At 39.7% G+C, this 16,142-nt stretch overlaps 1 pseudogene across 1 annotated transcript in view; it reads right to left on the bottom strand.

The window, feature by feature from the left end:
- Window positions 1-16,142, bottom strand: part of LOC145506017 (solute carrier family 71 member 2-like) — a 126,327-nt pseudogene that overhangs the window by 4,293 nt on the left and 105,892 nt on the right. Inside the window, exons 8-9 of the transcript XR_014053452.1 lie at window positions 14,170-14,241; window positions 273-385 (exon numbers count right to left, since the gene is read on the bottom strand). The product of XR_014053452.1 is annotated as a solute carrier family 71 member 2-like (transcript). The remainder of the gene's footprint in view (window positions 1-272; window positions 386-14,169; window positions 14,242-16,142) is intronic.

The following is a 16,142-nucleotide window of genomic DNA, read 5'->3' as shown; positions in this document are numbered from 1 at the left end:
GGCATGAAACTTTTTTTGGAGGGTTGGAGAAAGAGATACGTATATTTAGTTAAGTAGCATCTTACTGAAAGCTTGCTGAGGTGAAGGCAATCTGTCTGAATAATGCGGGATTATCTAGCTATACCCTTCCTCAAACTAAGTCTAAAGAGTTTTTGAAATTTTGAATACACTTTGCTAGTAAAATAAGTCCTGCTTCTTTTGCATGAACACTCAACTAATTCAAGCTCCTCTAAAAGATAAATCTGTCATGAGACTCTATCAGAGAGACTTACCATGCTTGAGATCCAAAACCGTACCAGGCTAACTGGAACATCTGGAAGCCCAAACCAAGGAGAACAGTGTTCTTATTCCCTAATGATCTCATCAAGCTAGTAAGAAAGACCGTCTGCAAAGCAAAGGGGACAATCATTAGACATCATATAAGCACAGATATTTGATGCAAGCTCTGTGGAAAAGCCCATTGGTGGTGGCCAAGAACCTCCAATTGCAGCCCACTTGACCTGAGACCTTGGGAACCACACAGTACTGATGCAGCTCTAAAAGGAGTGAAGCTTCGAGGGCTTCCCAAACTGACTTGGGCTCAGGGCCTTCAGCCTCCTCCCAAAAAACCTGTTTATGTGTTGCTTGTTGTTGTTCAGTTACTAACTCTTCGACCCCATGGACTGCAGCACGTCAGGCTGCACTCTCCTCCACTATATCCTGGAGTTTGCTCAAACTCATGTCCATTGAGTCAGTGATGCCACTGAACCATCTCATCCTCTGTTGCCCCATTCTCCTCCTGCCTTCAATGTTTTCCAGCATCCAGGTCTTTTACAATGAGTTGGCTCTTTGTTATCAGGTGGCCAGAGCATTAGAGTTTCAGCTGCACTCCTTCCAGTGAATATTCAGGGCTGATTTCCTTTAGGATTGACTGCTTTGACCTCCTTGTAGTCCAATTTGTGGGAGTTAACAGTTTCACAAAGTTGGATTGATTTAAATATGATTTTAACAAATATAAAATGTGTTAGTCACTCAGTCATGTCCGAGTCTTTGCAACCCCATGGACTATACAGCCCGCCAGCCTCCTCTATCCATGGAATTCCCTAGGCAAGGACACCGGAGTGGGTTGCTATTCCCTTCTCCAGGGAACCTTCCTAACCCAGGAATTGAACTCAGGTCTCCCACACTGCAGGCAGATTCTTTACCGTCTGAGCCACCACTCTGCTAAAAAAGTTAGGTGAGACAGACTGAAAGGGGATAAGATAAAAGATGAATCTTGGGCTAACTAACCAGAGTTAATATTAAAAAACAACAACAACAACAAAAAACATAAGCAACTTGAAAGGTTAACATAATTTACACTGACTGATACAGTTAAAAAGTAAAAGGCGTTTACCTGAATGTACTCCTATGAGGTATATCAGTTCTAGTATTTTGGGAAAACAATTTTGTGGCATTCTCATTTCTCTTCCGGACAGAGTTATCACAGAAGAGTGTTCCACGTGGCCTACCATGCTTTAAAACAACATATGGCCCCTTCATGGATCCCAGCCTTGTCGTAAAGGGGCTTGCATAACTCTATGAAGCTATGAGCCATGCCCTGCAGGGCCATCCAACATGGACGGGTCATAGTGAAGAGTTCTGACAGAACGTGATCCACTGGAGGAGGGAATGGCAAACCCCTTCAGTGTTCTTGCCTGGATAACCTCACGAGCAGTATGAAAAGGCAAAAAGATATGACACCAGAAGATGAGCCCCCCAAGTCGGAAGGAATGTAATATGCTACTGGGGAAGATCAGAGGGCAAGTATGAACAGCTGCAGAAAGGATTAAGTGGGTTGGACAAAACAGGAATGACACTTAGCTGTGTGTGTATCTGGTGATCAAAGAAAGTCTGATGCTGTAAAGAACAATACTGCATAGGAACCTGGAATGTTATGTTTATCAGTCAAGTTGGACGTGGTCAAGCACAAGATGGAAGAGTGAAAATCGACATTTTAATTATCAGTAAACTAAAATGGACAGGAATGGGTGAATTTAATTCAGATGACCATTATATCTACTACTGTGGGCAAGAATCCCTTAGAAGAAATGGAGTAGCCCTCATAGTCAACAAACGAGTCCAAGACGCAGTACTTGTGTGCAATCATAAAAACAATAAAATGATCTCAGTTCATTTTCAAGGCAAACCATTCCAACATCACAGTAACCCAAGTCTATGCCCCAACCACTAATGCTGAAGAAGCTGGAGTCAAACAGTTCTCTGAAGACTTACAAGACCTTCTAGAAGTAACACCAAAAAGATATGTCCTTTTCATTATAGGGGACTGGAATGCAAAAGTAGGAAGTCAAGAGATATCTGGAGTAACAGGCAAGTTTGGCCTTGGAGTACAAAACGAAGCAGGTCAAAGGCTAACAGACTTTAGCCAAAAGAACGCACTGGTCATAACAAACACCCTCTTCCAACAATATAAGGGATGACTCCACACATGGATTTTACCATGTCAATACCGAAATCAGATTGATTATATTCTTTGCAGCCAACGACGGAGAAGCTTTATACACTCAGCAAAAACAAGACCTAGAGCTGACTGTGGCTCAGATCATCATCTCCTTATTGTAAAATTCAGGCTTAAACTGAAGAAAGTAGGGAAAACCACTGAGCAATTCAGGTAAGATCTAAATCAAATCCCTTATGATTATACAATGAAGATGATGAATAGATTCAACAGATCGGAGAGAGTGACTACAGAACTATGGATGGAGATTTGCAACATTGTATAGGAGTCAATGACCAAAACCATCTCAAAAGAAAAAGAAATGCAAGAAGGCAAAGTGGTTGTCTGAGAAGGCTTTACAAACAGCTGAGGAAAGGAGAGAAGCGAAAGGCAAGGGAGAAAGATAGAGATATACCCAACTGAATGCAGAAAATAGCAAGGAGAGATAAGAAGTCTTTGTCTCAGTACATCAGCAAATTTGGAAAACTGAGCAGTGGCCACAGGACTAGAAAAGGTCAGTTTTCATTTCAATCCCAAAGAAGAGCAATGTCAAATAATGTTCTAACTACCATACAATTGCACTCATTTCACATGCTTGCAAGGTTATGCTTAAAATTCTTCAAGCGAGGCTTCAGCAGTCCATGTATCAAGAACTTCCAGATGTTCAAGCTGGGATCAGAAAAGGTAGAGGAATAAGAGATCAAATGGCCAATACCCGGTGAATCATAGAGAAAGCAAGGGACTTCCAGAAAAACATCTACTTCTGCTTCACTGACTATTCTAAAGCCTTTGATAGTGTGGAAAACAGCAAACTGTGGAAAATTCTTAAAGAGATGGGAATACCAGATCACCTTACCTGTCTCCCAAGAAACCTGTATGCAAGTCGAGAAGCAAAGTAAGAATCGGACGTGGAACAACTGACTGGTTCCAAATTGGGAAACGAGTACGTGAAGGCTGTATATTGTCACCTTGCTCATTTAATTTATATGCCAAGTATGTCATGAGAAATGCTGAGCTGGATGAATCACAAGCTGGAATCAAGACTTCTAGGAGAAATATCAACAACCTCAGATATGCAGATGATACCACTCTAATGCTAGGAAACCAAAGAGGGACTAAAGAGCCTCTTGATAAGAGTGAAAAAGTTGGCCTGAAACTCAACATTAAAAAAACTAAGATCAAGCCATCCAGTCCCATCACTTCACAGCAAATAAAAGGGGAAAAAGTGGAAACAGTGAGAGATTTTATTTTCTTGGGCTCCAAAATCACTGCAGTGACTGTAGCCATGAAATTAAAACACACTTGCTCCTTGGAAGGAAAGCTATGACAACCCTAGACAGCATATTAAAAAGCAGAGACATCACTTTGCTGTCAAAGGTCCGTATAGTCAATGCTATGGTTTTTCTGTAGTCATATACGGATGTAAGTTGTGTCATAAAGAAGGCTGGGCACTGAAGAATTGATGCTTTAGAAATGTGGTGCTGGAGAAAACTCTTCAGAGTCCCTTGGACTGCAAGGAGATCAAACCAGCCAATTCTAAAGGAAATCAACCCTGAATACTCACTGGAAGGACTGATGCTGAGGATGAAGCTCCAATAGTTTGGGCACTTGATGGGAAGAGCCAACTCACTGGAAAAGATCCAGATGCTGGGAAGATTGAAGGCAAAAGGAAAAGGGGGCTGCAGAGGATGAGATGGTTAGATAGCATCACTGACTCAATGGACATGAATTTGATCAAACTCTGAGAAATAGTGGAGGACAGAGGAGCTGGCATGCTGCAGTCTATGGGGTCATAAAAAGTTGGACGTGACTTAGCAACTGAACAACATAGCTATTTCAGGGAAACAGCCTCTCTGCAGTCCCATACAACATAGTGAATGTACCTAAGCGCATATCAATGAATTAACTTGAAGCACATATGCCCTGCTTTTGGTGGTCCTGTATTTAAAAAAGATGGGGAAACGTTTAATTGTTGTTGTTCAGTTGCCTAGTCATGTCAAACTCTTTGCAACCTCATGGACTGCAGCACACCAGCCTCCCTGTCCCTCACCATCTCCTAAAATTTGCCCAAGTTCATGTCCATTGCATCGGTGATGCCATCCAGCCATCTCATCCTCTAACACCCTCTTTTACTTCTGCCCTCAATCTTTCCCAGCATGAGGGGCTTTTTCCAGTGAGTCTGCTGTGCACATCAGATAACCAAATACTGGAGTTTTGAGCTTCAGCACCAGTCCTTCTGAAGAGGATTCAGGGATGATTTCCCTTAAGATTGACTGGTTTGATTTCCTTGCTGTCCAAGGGACTCTCAGGAGTCTTTTCCAGCACCACAGTTTGAAAGCATCAGTTATTTGCTGCTCTGTCTTCTTTATGGTCTAGCTCTCACAACTGTACGTGATCACTGGGAAGACCATAGCCTTGACTATACGGACCTTTTCCAGCAGGGTGATGTCTCTGCTTTTCAACACACTGTCTAGGTTTGTCACCACTTTCTTTCCAAGAAGCAAACGTCTTCTGATTTCAAGGCTGCAGTCACCATCTGCAGTGATTTTAGAGCCCAGGAAGAGGAAATCTCTACCTACTTCCACCTTTTCCCCCTCTAATTGCCATGAAGTAATTACATATAATCCTAATGTACTGACTTACCACATTTCTTCAGTTTTGTGGATAGCAAAAATTGTAATATTTACAAATTTTCACTTCCACTATTTTTCAGTATTAAAATAATATTGAAACATTCTTCTGGTTAATTTCAGAATAGTAGAGAAAGACTATGGTTGGTGGTTGTAAAAACAAATTTTTATGTGCCAAACCTATGTATTAGGGGTAACCACACATATTCTAAAAAGCACTAAAAATTTATATTAAATTCCAGAAGGAACAAGATGGTGGAGGAGTAGGTGGATGTGGCATACATCTCTCTCCACGGATACATCAGGAATATACCTTCAGACACAGAAGTACTTGCAGTACACAAGCTGAAAGCAGACAGGAGTACTTGACCAATGGAAAAGAATATATAGAACCACACAAAACTCAGTAGGATGAAGGAACTAGGGGGAAAAACAGGAGTGTCAGTAGGACCGGATCTGTCCTCGGCAGGTTGGGAACTGAAGCAGGGGTCCGATCCCCACATCAGGGCAATTGGCTGGGTCAGAGGAGGCTGAGAGTGAGGCAGCTCATCTGTGGCAGCCTAAATGGAATGAGAATCTGACTGTCCTTGCTGCAGCCACATATACCCTGGACAGGGACACAGGTCCCCTGGAAGGCGCAGCAACTGGGAGTTGGAGTTTAGGGATCGTGGAACAACCCCAGGGCAAGGGCTGCTGTTGACGGCAGAGACACAGGCTGAGGGGCCGTGAGGGAGGAGTGTGTGGTGGTAAATGCCTGTGGAGGAGAGCCAGGCAGCCATGGATGCAAGGTGATACTGGTGAGTTACGCCTAGAGGGTGGAGCCATCACCACAGCCCTCTCTCCCCACACGTCAGCACTGGCACAGAACAATAGAGAGGCTGGCCCATCAAGTGCCTGATGCACTGAACTACAGAGTAGGACCCCACCCAGTGTGCTCCTTTCAGTGACTGATGCACCAAACTATAGAGTAGGACCCCACCCAGGGGGCCCCTTGATGTGCTTGATGTGTAGAACAACAGAGAAGGACCCTAGGCAAGAGAGCCCTCTAAATGCATGAATGGATGGAGCTACAGAGAAAGAATATCTAAAGAGGCCTTCGATCACCAGCTACCAGAGGCTCGAAAAAAGACTGTGATAGGGCCATAACTCCTGCGGCTGAGGCAGTCCATGTCCTTGCACATTTGGCGCTGCCAAGGTCCGCGGGACCTAAGCAGATGAGCCACCTTCACGCTCAACCCTTAACAGGCAGAGCTGCCACAGGAAAAAAGGGGATTGCTTTGGTTGTATCCAACTCTTTTTGACCCTGTGGACTGTGGCCTGCCAGGCTTCTCTGTCAGGGGGGTTCTCCAAGTGAGAATACTGGAGTGTATTGGCCTATACTGGTTGTCATACCCTTCTAGAGCACTATATTCCTGCTGCCCTACACACCAGCTCCCCAAGTACTTGGGAATGTCAGAACCCCTAAGACCCAAGCAGCTGTAACACCTCCACACCTGGCCCTCACAGGGGCAAACCCAAGTCCTCCAGGGCAGCTTCAGGAGCAAACCCCAGTGGAAGACCCACATGCAGCGGTGGAAATAAAACCACAATTGAAACCCAGGGGGAAGTGTGGCTAAGGCAGAAGACCTAAAACCTTCCCACCAGCTGCATAAGCTGCAGACTAAATCCACATGATCAACTAGGCAGATTCTGTGCCTATGGAATATAAAAAAGGTCACTGAGAGCTCCCACAAAAGAAAACGCACTAGTTCTGACAGCTGTGAACATTTGAGCAAGAACACACAGAAGTAGGACCAAATGAGAGTCTGAGCTGCCCCACAGCAGGTTCAGAGACCAGAGCAATGTTGAGGGCATCTTGGAGAGGTGAGGTGAACTGTGACTCCCAGTGAGGGAGAGGACGCTGACAGCAGATATTCAATGAAGACATTTATTATTCCTATACTTTGATTAGCTCTGTAGTTTCTTTTGGATTCCCCCACCCCCTTTTTTTTCCTCCCTCTATTGTAGTTGTGAATTTTATTAGCACTATGAAATCTAATTAAGCTTTTGAAATTTTCCAATCACACTTAATCACACTTTTTTATTGCTGTTATAAACCTCTGGGTCTACATTGGCCTTTTGCAGTTTTGTGGTGTTTTCTTTTTCTTCTTTTTTTCTGCTTTTTGTAATTAAAAAAAATTTTTTAAACCTATTATCTTTTCTACATTTATTCCTTTGTTTGCCTTTCCTACTGTTCTTTTCCCCTTGAACTTAATCTTTAATATATATATAAATCTTTTTTATCTACCTCTGTTTAAATTTGCATTTCTGTTCTTTACCTCACCATATTTGTTAGTTTTGTTCTCATTTCTTTATTCCCCAGGTGGTACCTTGCTTTAGTTTTGTTGTCCAGTTTGTGCTTTAGTTAGTTTTGTTCTTAACTGGTAGATATCATTTTTGGTTTCCTTTGTTCATCAGGTCAATCTATTATACTTTATTTCTACTAGAATGTTTTTGATTTTGCTTATGCGTGTATATGTATATGTGTATATTCCATTATGTTAATTAATCTTTCCTTGATTTTGTAACTGGCATTTGTGTGGGGTTCATCTTTGGTTTATCATTTTTGGTATTTGTTCTAATACCATTTAGCACCATAAAAAAAACACCTATGGAATCTCTGTTCCTGGCCAGAGATCAAGCCCTGCACCTTTGAAGTGGGAGCACTGACTCCAAGACCCTAGACTACCAGAGAACTCCTAACCCTAGGGAGCATCAAATAGTGAGAACTCCCAGAAAGGAAACCACTTGAATACAAGGACCAGCATCACCCAACCACCAGTAGCATTCTGTGCAGGACGCCTGATCCAAACAACAAACAATACAAACCCAATCATCAGCAGACAGGATTACCACCTCACTCAGCCTTGCCCATCAGAAAAAAAAAAAAAAAAACAAACAGTGCAAATTTCACCCTATACTAAGCTTAAACAAACCACTGGACGAACCTTAGGACGGCAGAAACCAAACCAAAGAAAGAATTCAACCTTGAAGCCTGGGCAAAGGAGACCTCAAACACAGTAAGTTAAAAAAAACAAAATGAAAAGGCAGAGAAATACTGCACAAATGAAGGAACCAACTAGAAACACAGAAGTCCAAATAAATGAAGAGGAAATAGGCAATCTACCTGAAAAAGAATTCAGAATAATGCTAGTAAAGATGATCAAAACCCTTGAAAACAGAATGGAGAAAATGCAAGAATCAATTAACAAAGACCCAGAAGAATTAAAGAATAAACATACAAACTACACAATTACTGAAATTAAAAACACTTTAGAAGGAATCAATAGCAGAACGTCTGAAGAAGAAGGATGGATCAGTGAGCTGTAAGAGAAAATGGTGGAAATAACTTCTGAAGAGCAGAATAAAGTAAAAAGAATGAAAAGAACTGAGGACAGTCGCAGGAATTTCTGGGACAATATCAAATGCACCAATATTCAAATTATAGGAGTCCTAGAAGAAGAGAAAAATAAATAAATGGGATGAGAAAATTTTTGAAGAGACTACAGTGGAAAATTTCCCCTACATGGAAAAGGAAATAGTCAATCCAATTCAAGAGGTGCAAAGAGTTCTATACAGGATAAACAAAGGAGAAACACACATAGACACATACTAATCAAACTAAAAATGATTAAACACAAGGAAAGAATATTAAAAGCAGCAAGGGAGAAGCAACAAGTAACAAAGAAGTAAAACCCCGTATGTTTTAACAGCTGATCTTTCAGCAGAAACTCTGCAGGCCAGAAGAGAATGGCAGGATATATTTAAAGTACTAAGAAGGAAAAATCTACAACCAAGATCACTCTATCTGGCAAGGATATCATTCAAAATTGATGGAGAAATCAAAAACTTTTCAGACAAGTAAAAGTTAAGAGAATTCAGTACCACCAAACCGGTTTTACAACATGTATTCAACATATACTTACATAGTCAGGAAATATAAGAGAAGAAAAGGATCCACAAAAACAAACCCCAAACAATTAAGAAAATGCCAATAGGAACATATATATTAACAATTACTTTAAAAGTCAATGGATTAAATACTCCAACCAAAAGACACGGACTGGCTGAATGGATATAAAAACAAGACCCAAATATATGCTGTCTACAAGAAACCCACTTCAGACCTAAAGACATATATAGACTGAAAGTGAGAGGATGGAAAAATATATTCCATGCAAATGTAAAAAAAAGAAAGCTGGAGTAGCAATCCTTGTATAAGACAAAGCAGTCCTTAAAGAATATTACAAGAGATAAGAAAAAACACTACAGATAGATTAAGGGATCAATCTAAGAGGAAGACATAACAATTGTAAATATCTATGCACCCAACATAGGAATACCTCAATACATAAGACAAACACAAACAGACAAAAAAGGAGAAACTGACAGTAACACAATAAAGTAGGAGACTTTAACACTCCACTTACACCAATGGACAGATCATCAAAACAGAAAATTAATAAGGAAACACAAGTCTTAAATGATACATTAGACGAGATGGACCTCATTGATATCTTCGGGACCTTCCATCCAAATGCAGAAGAATACACCTTCTTCTCAAGTGCACACAAAACATTCTCCAGGATAGACCACATCTTGGGTCACAAATCAAACCTCAGTATATTTAAGAAAACTGAAATCATATCAAGTTGTCTTCTCTGACCACAATGCTATGAGACTAGATTTCAATTACATGAAAAATACTGTAAAAAACACAAACACATGGAGATTAAACAATACATTTCTAAATAAGCAACAGGTTACTAAAGAAATCAAAAGGGAAATCAAAACATTCATAGAAACAAACGACAATGAAAACATGACAACTCTAAACCATGGGATGCAGCAAAAGCAGTTCTAAGAGCAAAGTTTATAGCCATACAATCCTACCTCAAGAAACAAAAACATCGTATAGACAACCTAACGTTACACCTAATACAACCGAACACGAACAAACAAACAAAAAAATCACCCAAAAATAGCAGAAGGAAAGAAATAATAAAGATCAGAGCAGAAGTAAATGAAAAAGAAATGAAAGAAACAACAGTAATGATTAATAAAACTTAAAGCTGGTTCTTTGAGAAGATAAACAAAGTTGACAAACCTTTAGCCAGACTCATCGAGAACAGAAGAGAGAAGAATCAAATCAACAAAATTAGAAGTGAAAAAGGAGAGGTTACAACAGACAATGCAGAAATACAAAGGACTGTAAGAGACTATTATGAACAAATATATGGCAATAAAATGGATAACCTGGAAGAAATGGACAGATTCTTTGAAAAGTTCAATCTTCCAAGAATGAACCAGAAAGAAATTATGAACAACCCAATTACAAGCACTGAAATCAAAACTGTGATCAAAAATCTCCCAAAAAACAGAAGCCCAGGACCAGATGGCCTCACAGGTGAATTCCAGCAAATGTTAGAGAAGAGCTAATGCCTATCCTTCTAAAACTCTTTCAAAAAATTCCAGAAGAAGGAACACTTCCAAACTCATTCTTCGAGGCCACCATCACCCTGATACCAAAACCAGACAAAGACAACACACACACAAAAATACTACAGACCAATATCACTGATGAACATAGATGCAAAACTCCTGAAAAAAACTCTACCAAAGAGAATTCAAGAACACGTTAAAAAGCTCATGCACCATGATCAAGTTGGGTTTATTCCAGGGATGCAAGGATTCTTCAATATATGCAAATCAATCAATGTGATACACCATATTAACAAATTGAAAGATAAAAACCATATGATCATCTCAATAGATGTAGAAAAAGTCTTTGACAAAATTCAGCACTCATTTACGATTAAAACTCTTCTAAAAATGAGTACAGAAGGAACCTATCTCTACAATGAATGATTCTCAATGGTGAAAAACTGAAAGCATTCCCCGTAATATCAGGAACAAGAAAAGTGTGTCCACTCTCACCACTATTATTCATATTTTTTAAGCCTTAGGTACAGCAATCAGAGAAGAAAAAGGAATCAAAGAAATCCAGGTTGGAAAAGAAGAAGTAAAGCTCCCACTATTTGCAGATGACATCATAGTATACATAGGAAACCCTAAAGACACTATCAGAAAATTACTATAGCTAAATAGTGCATTTAGCAAAGTTGCAGGAAACAAAATCAATACAATAAAATCGCTTGTATTTGTATATACTAACAATGAAAAATCAGCAAGAGAAATAAAGGGATCATTCCCATTCACCATTGTAACAAAAAGAATAAAATATCTAGGAATAAACCTACCTAAGGAGACAAAAGAACTGTACACAGAAAAATATAAGACACTGATGAAAGAAATCAAAGATGACATAAACAGATGGAGAGATATTCTATGTTCCTGGATAAGCCAAATCAATATTGTAAAAATGACTATACTACCAAATGCAATCTACAGATTCAATGTAATCTCTATCCAATTACCAATGGTATTTTTCACAGAACTAGAACAAAAAATTTCACAATTCATATGGAAACACAAAAGACCCTGAATAGCTAAAGCAGTCTTGAGAAAGAAAAATGGAGCTGGAGGAATCCACATTCCTGACTTCAGATTATACTACAAAGCCACAGTCATCAAGACAGTATGGTACTGGCACCAAAACAGAAAGATAGACCAATGGAACAAGATAGAAAGCCCAGAAATAATTCCATGCACCTGTGGGTACTTTATTTTTGACAAAGGAGGCAAGAATATACAATGAGGCAAAGACAGCCTCTTCAATAAGTGGTGCTGGAAAAACTGGACAGCTACATGTAAAAGAATGAAATTAGAATCCTAATGGCAGCTGGTCCCATCACTGCATGGCAAATAGATGGGGAAACAGTGGAAACAGTGGCTGACTTTATTTTTTTGGGCTCCAAAATCACTGCAGATGGTGATTGCAGCCATGAAAGACTCTTGGAAGGAAAGTTATGACCAACCTAGACATCATCTTAAAAAGCAGAGACATTACTTTGTCAACAAAGGTCTATCTAGTCAAGGCTATGGTTTTTCCAGTAGCCACGTATGGATGTGAGAGTTGGACTATAAAGAAAGCTGAGCGCAGAAGAATTGATGCTTTTGAACTGTGGTGTTGGAGAAGAGTCTTGAGAGTCCCTTGGACTGCAAGGAGATCCAACCAGTCCATCCTAAAGGAGATCAGGCCTGGGTGTTCATTGGAAGGACTGATGTTGAAACTGAAATTCCAATACTTTGGCTACCTGATACGAAGAGAGGACTCATTTGAAAAGACCCTGATGCTGGGAAAGATTGAGGCCAGGAGGAGAAGGGGACGACAGAGGATGAGACGGTTGGATGGCATCACCAACTCAATGGACATGGGCTTGGGTAGACTCCAGGAGTTGGTGATGGACAGGGAGGCCTGGCGTGCTGCGGTTCATGGGGTCGCAAAGAGTCGGACACGACTGAGCGACTGAACTGAACTAACACCATACACAAAGATAAAATCTAAATGGATTAAAGACCTAAATGTAACACCAGAAACTATAAAACTCTTAGAGGAAAACATAGGCAGAACACTTGAGAACATAATCAAAGCAAGATCCTCTATGGCCCACCTCCTAGAGTAATGGAAATAAAAACAAAAGTCAACAAGTGGGACCTGACTATCTTAAAAGCTTTTGTACAGGAAAGGAAACTATATGAAAGGTGAAAAGACAAACTTCAGAATGTGAGAAAATAATAGCAAGTGAAACAACTGACAAAGGATTAATTTCCAAAATATACAAGCAGCTCATACAACTAAATACCAGAAAAACAAACAACCCAATCAAAACGTGGGGAAAATACCTAAACAGACATTTCTCCAAAGACAAACACCAATCATCAACAAACACATTAAAAGATTCTCAGTATCTATCACTCATTGTTAGAGAAATGCAAATCAAAACTACAATGAGATATCACCTCACACAGGTCAGAATGGCCATCATCAAAAAGTCTAACAATAAATGCTGGAGAGGGTGTGGAGAAAAGGGAACCCTCTTGCACTGCTGATGTTAATGTAAAGAGACATATCCACAATGGAAGACGGTAGGAGTAAAAAACTAGGAATAAAACCACCATATGACTCAGCAATCCCACTCTTGGGCATATACCTTGAGGAAACCAAAACTGAAAAAAACAACCCATGTACTCCAATGTTCACTGCAGCACTATTTACAACAGCTAGAACATGGAAACAACCTAGACGTTCATCAACAAAGGAATGGATAAAGAAGTTATGATGCATATACATAATGAAATATTATCCAGCCATAAAAAAGGAATGTATTTGAGTCAGTTCTAATGAGATGGATGAACCTAGAGCCTATTATACAGAGTGAGGTAAGTCAGAATGAGAAAGATAAATATTGTACACTAACGCACATATATAGAATATATAAAGATGGTACCAAAGAATTTATTTAGAGGGCAGAGAAGAAGAAACAGACATAGAGAATAGACTTATGGACATAGGGAGAGGGCTGTAGAGGGTGAGATGTAGGGAGACAGTAACATGGAAACTTACATTACCATATGTAACATAGACAGCCAATGGGAATTTGCTGTATGCCTCAGGGAAATCAAACAGGGTCTCTGCATCAACTAGAGGGGTGGGATGGGGAGGGAGATGGGAGTGAGGTTTAAGAGGGAAGGAACATATGTATACCTATGGCTGATTCATGTTGATGTTTGACAGAATACAATAAAATTCTGTAAAGCAATTATCCTTTAATTAAAAATTAATTTTTAAATATTTACATTAAATTCCTCCTAAGTCACAACCTCCAGATTTTATTAAAAAGAGAAAAATTCTATGATCTGTATCCACATGTGGGTATGACATTGTTCATAGCTATATAACATGCTACCATGGCAGGGAAGGAGCAGGACTGATATAGGGGTGCAAGAGATCTTCATGAATATTTCCTTGCAGCTTCCTGTGAATCTGTAGTTATTTCAGATTAAAAATGTTAAAAAAAAAAAAACCAAAAAAGTGGGGTGGATGGGTAAAATAATACTCACCTGAGCCACAATAGACAGAATTCCTACCATAGCTATGAAAGCTGCAATTTTAACAGATCCAAATCCTATGACCTGTGAAAATGAACACATTTTGCAATATAGACATTATATAAATAATAAGAAATGTTATGTTCCATTAAAGCTATAGAATAAAATCGTTGATGAAAGTTCATGAAACCTTGACATTGGAAATTTAGGCAGTGCTGAAAGTTAAACCTATTTAACCAATTAATATAGCTAAATCTGTCATAAGGAATCACTGTAAGCAGGCACAACTGAATATAACTAAGATTAACTACTAGCATAATATTTTCTATTACAGGTCTCCCTACTGTTTTCATATGCTTTCCCCCCTACAATCCACCAAGAGCTATGTAACATTATCCACTACTAGGAAAAAAAATGAAGAAAAGAAAAATTTGCTTTTTGATGCTGTCAACATAGAATATGTTCACTTGGAAAGTTAAGTGGCTCTCAACTTTGGCTGCACAATAAAATCATGTGGGCAACAGAGAAAGGGAGAGGGGAGAAAAGAGATGCTGGAACTCACTTGATATCAATTAAATCAGATTCTCTGGGCCCAGACACAGGTATGTTTTAAAAAGCTCCCATGGTTATTCCAATGAGCAGCCAAAGTTAGCTAGCAATGATTTCTAAGCCTCTTAATTTTAACAGCACCTATGAAATGCCTGAAACTTTTAAGTTTTAAACATCAAGTTTTTAAAGTTAGTTTGCCATCTATTGAAACTTTATAAAATCCAGAAAAAAACTTTAAAAATGATTGTAAATAATCTTCACACTTCATAAATGATTACCTTGCTTCAAATCACACAATTAGCTAATGAAAGAGAGCTAGAACTTCTGGTTCCCAAACCAGTGTTGCTGACATTAACACTATTCTATTCCTCTCCAATCGAATGCAATTTAAAAAATTGGAATCTATGGTGGTGGTGGTTTAGTTGCTAAGTCATGCTGACTTTGGCAACCCCATGGACTGGAGCCCACCAGGCTCCTCTGTCCATGGGACTTCCCAGGCAAGAATACCGGAGTGGGTTGCCATTTCCTTCTCTAGGGGATCTTCCCAACTCAGGATAGAACCCACATCTCCTACACTGCAGACAGAGTCCTTACTGTTGAGCCACCAGAGAAGCCCATATATATATTTTTTAATTGAAGTACAGTTGATTTACAATGTTGTGCTAACTTGTGCTATATAGCAAAGTGACTCAGTTATACATACTATACATTCTTTCTTATATTCTTTTCCCAGGACACTGAATATACAGTGTGCTATATACACTGTGCTATACAGTAGGACTTTGTTATCCATTCATTCTATATGTAATAGTTTGTATCTAACCCCCAAAACCTAGCCCATCCCCCGTCACTCCCCCAATAAATATATTTCTAAAGCAGCTTTATTGAGGTAGAATTAAAAATACCATACAATCCACTCATTACAAGTGCACAATTCAATTCAATGGTTTTAGTATTGATACGAGTTTCCCTGGTGGCTCATATGGTAAAGAATCTGCCTGCAATGTGGGAGACCTGGGTTGGATCCCTGGGTTGGGAGGAACCCCTGGAGGAGTGCACGGCAACCCACTCCAGTATTCTTACCTGCAGAATCCCCATGGACAGAGGAGCTTGGTGGGCTACAGTCCACGGGGTACCAAAGAGTCGGACATAACTAAGCAACTAAGCACAGTACAGTATTGATACAGAGTTGGGCAATTATTACCATGATCAATTTTAGAAGATCTCATCACTCTTCAAAGAAACATGGTACCCCATTAGGAGTCCCATTCCCACAACCTACCCCACCACCTAGTCAGTCATCTACCTCCTGTCTCTCTGTATTTATTTATTCAGAGCATTTCATACAAATGGAATCATACTATACATGGTTCTGGCTTCTTTCACTCAGCATGTTTTCAAAGTTCACCCATGTTGTAGCATGTATCAGTGCTTCA

Source organism: Giraffa tippelskirchi, chromosome 1 (assembly GCF_054371585.1).
Source record: "Giraffa tippelskirchi isolate mGirTip1 chromosome 1, T2T-mGirTip1v1.2.pri, whole genome shotgun sequence".
Classification (NCBI taxonomy): domain Eukaryota; kingdom Metazoa; phylum Chordata; class Mammalia; order Artiodactyla; family Giraffidae; genus Giraffa; species Giraffa tippelskirchi.
This window is presented reverse-complemented; position numbering and strand designations above follow the sequence as displayed.